Below are 3,766 nucleotides of genomic sequence, written 5' to 3'. Positions count from 1 at the left end.
AAAGCTACCATCACTAATGTCACTCAAGCGATTTGACCTTTCAGGAATCGATAAATCGTAAGAAAAATTTGGTATTTGAATTCCCTAAAAAGCCAATGAGCAATTCATCTCTTCCACCATCGTGGTGCAAATGCAGGTCTTAGCTTCCACTAGACTTCTCACTTCACAGTGTCGCAAAGGGATGTTCTGGGCAATGAGGCCACTTCTTAGCCACGGTGTGCTAACAAAAGCTAGAAAGAAAAATTGAAAGAATGATGAAAATTTTAAGAAGATTACCTCTGAAATTGTTTTCCTTAACAATGGTTTTCTTTAAAGTCTCAGATTCGAATAATGTTATTTTTAGGGCTCCGGTAACCTCCTTTTAAAATGATTTTCTTCGCACTTTAACAATTCAAATGACCAAGAATGAGGGCACAATCAGTTGCACACAGTTGTACTCTTTCTTTACACGTAGTGAAGTGTATGTTGCATATTAAAGTATAAAACGTACTCAATAAGTTTTTCCTTATGTTATTTCTTGCCTTATAGAACCAGATTCCAAGAAGAGTCACTTCATAGCTCTTCTTCGAACCAGGTGGGGGACAAATTGTTACGATACTTACTATTACTGACCCACAACCCGAATGGGTCCGAGTCGATTCTACATGGTTCACACATTGAGCTTACATATCGAGCTTGCACATTGGGCTCGCATATTGAGCTCGCATATCATACTTGCACATTGGGCTCATGTATCGAGCTCACATTGCGTTAAGTGTTGTTACGCGACCATGTGATGTGGGTTCACATGTCACTACATAGGTGAACCCCCATTGTATAAACACGTGTTAAGTCTAGAGTAAGGTATGTGTTGGCATACATAAAACCTACCTATAATATCACATTAATGAATAGTAACTATATCATATAAATATACAACCTTACCATCTAAAAAAGACAAAGAAAACACTAAACAAATTGCATGCTTGTCAATGCCTGCTAAAATTACAAACAGCTTGATTTTGGGACTTTCTAACGTAAACTTGGGTGCAAGACAGCTAATTCACGACATTGCCATTTTACAAGTTCCTTCTTTTTTCTTGTATAAATATCTCAGGGATACGTTACTGTTCTCTATCTCATGCTCTAAACCATCACCCCACCCAAAGAACTCCCTTACCAATTACCATATTCCAACAATAGTAACAATGAGCCACTAACTAAAAAGGCACAATCGAAAATAAAATAAATTTTTTCTATTTTTAAGAGTACTAAAAACTTAGAAATGGGGACTTATGGTGGCGGTGAGTTGGAATGCCAAGGGTTTTAAAAATAATAATAATAATTGTTATAGCCCAATTTGTCCCATTTACCCGGAGCCCAATTAAACCCACTGGCCCATTTACATTAACCCTAAATTAAACCCTAGCATAACCCACAACTTAAACCCAATACAAAACAGCCCATCAGCCAACCCTTACCCAAACCCCAATTACATCAAAACCCAACTAAACCTACCCAACAACCCACTAACCCAAAACTGACCAAGCCCAACATCAAAAAAACAAACAAACTAAAAAAAACCTAAAATCAGAAACCCTAGCCCCTAAAGTGGCGCCGCAACCACCCTCCCCACTTGTCTCTGCCAAGGTCACCAACCGCCACCAGCACCGGTCACATGCCCTCTGCCACTGACCATACCCTACAAGACAAAGAAAACATGCAAACAGCAAAAAGAGAAACAGACAGTGTAACAAGTTCGATATAAAAACCGAATGGAAACTATTGTTAAAGGGGAGTTTTTTTTTCAAAATAAAAAAAAAGCACTGATCAATACAAAAACCGAACATTGAGAAGCAATCAAAGAGATGATAAAAAGGTGAATTTTTTACTGTTATTACTCCTAGATAAACAAAAAAAGATCAACTCTTACCGTGTTTTTGGGAGGGTGATCAGAGAGTTTAAAACCGAGAGTTTTTTTTATTTCCATCAACTTTCGTAAGGTTTTTGGGTGTTCTAACTATAGATCTAGGGTGAGGGGAACAAAAGGATTAAAAAGGAGTTGGTTTTGCACTTCCGGCAACTGCATACGACGGTCACCGGCGACAGACGGACGACGGTCCGATCGCCAGAAATCGTCCATGCCCAGAGCTCCAAAACCCTTTCCCCTTTCTTTTTTTTAAAACATGGTTGAAATGAAGTTTTAAAAAAAAACTTGACTTTTATACTATTAACAAAACGACGCCGTTTTGACCTTGGGATCCAGGGCATAAAACAACGTCGTTTTGCCCTGGATCGGGTCGACCCGACCCTACCCACTAGGATCTGCGTGTTTTCTCGTTTAATTGCCAAATTGTTCGCGCGGCCCTTCCGCATTTTTTTATTTTAAATTAAGTTTATATTTATTTAATGATTTGGCCTTAAAATTTGACCCGCTTTACAATTTAGTCCCGTTCAATGCTGTGCATTTTAGAGGCTTGGGCAAATTGCCCTTTTTGGCCCCCTACAATTCAGTCCCGTTCATGTTTAATTCTTGTATTACGTTTAATATGCATACATCTTTATCGTTTTTACTATTATTGTCACATTTATTTTTTCGCTTCAATATATTTCTCGCTCTTTCATTTATTTATTTTTATATCAATTTTGCTTTCCGTTACTTCGAAAATCTTATTCTTGTTTTATAATTAATTCCAATACATGAGGTAACGTATCGGTTTAACACTAAGTCGTTGATTTCATCGCTATGTTGGGTGAATCATATCGGCTCGTGTTGAAAACGAAACACCCTTCTAACAAATCAAAATTTAAAATTTCTCGTCTTTTCAAGCGGATCACGATTAAATCTTACATTGAAGTCGTATTTTTTTGAAAACCAAGACAACATATGTTTAACAAGATACCAATTTTGGGCGTCGCGAGGGTGCTAATACCTTCCTCGTGCGTAACCGACTCCCGAACCCTATTTTTCTCTGGATTTTCACGTAGACCCAAATTCAGCCATCATTTTTGTTCAAGAATAAGTTTTCTTTTCAAAAAAGGATGATTTATTAGGTGTCCGATCACACCTAGAAAAAAGATCGGTGGCGACTCCCTTTTTAAATAAAATCGAAAGTCGTTTTTTAAACTTTCAATCAAATAGCCATAATTAGCGACCAAAAGAAAAATTTTTACGTCGCTACAGCTGGCGACTCCACTGGAGACCCATTTTTGAGAGTCGAGTCGAATTAAACGCGTGTTGTCAAAATTTTCAAAATTCCTTGTTCAAATTAATATTTAGTCGTGATCCTCAAATTTTGTTTTCAAAAAAAATCATGCATTTGCATCATGTTGTTAATATTTTGCTAACTTGTTTTATCTTTTTCTTTTCAACTCTAAATTTTTATAGTTTTAGTTTCGTAATTTTAAAATAAGATGAAAGGTTTGTGAGTTTCTCCCCACACACCGTGCACCTGCATTTTTGCATAACATGAGCACTCTACCCGGGCTCCGTCCGTTTAAGTGAAAGTAAACGCTATGCCTTCGTGAGTTAACTCGTCCCTCCGCACAGGCTAGTAAATACTACCGGGTTACATATGACTTATGCTTTCGTGAGTTAACTTGTCCCTCCGCATAGGCATAAGTAAATGTAATCCCTCGAATTGAACTCGTGAGCCTGTGATGGGCTACGACCGAGGCTTTGTACTAGTCTTAGTAAATGATAGTGCGAACAATTTGAGTACCTATCTAGAACCGAAACCGCATATAGTGAACCGTATGAGCCACCTAATTAGAGTCATGCCAAACC

This window comes from Gossypium hirsutum, chromosome A10, assembly GCF_007990345.1.
Source record: "Gossypium hirsutum isolate 1008001.06 chromosome A10, Gossypium_hirsutum_v2.1, whole genome shotgun sequence".
In the NCBI taxonomy this organism is placed as follows: Eukaryota; Viridiplantae; Streptophyta; class Magnoliopsida; order Malvales; family Malvaceae; genus Gossypium; species Gossypium hirsutum.
Note: the sequence above shows the minus strand (reverse complement) of the source record.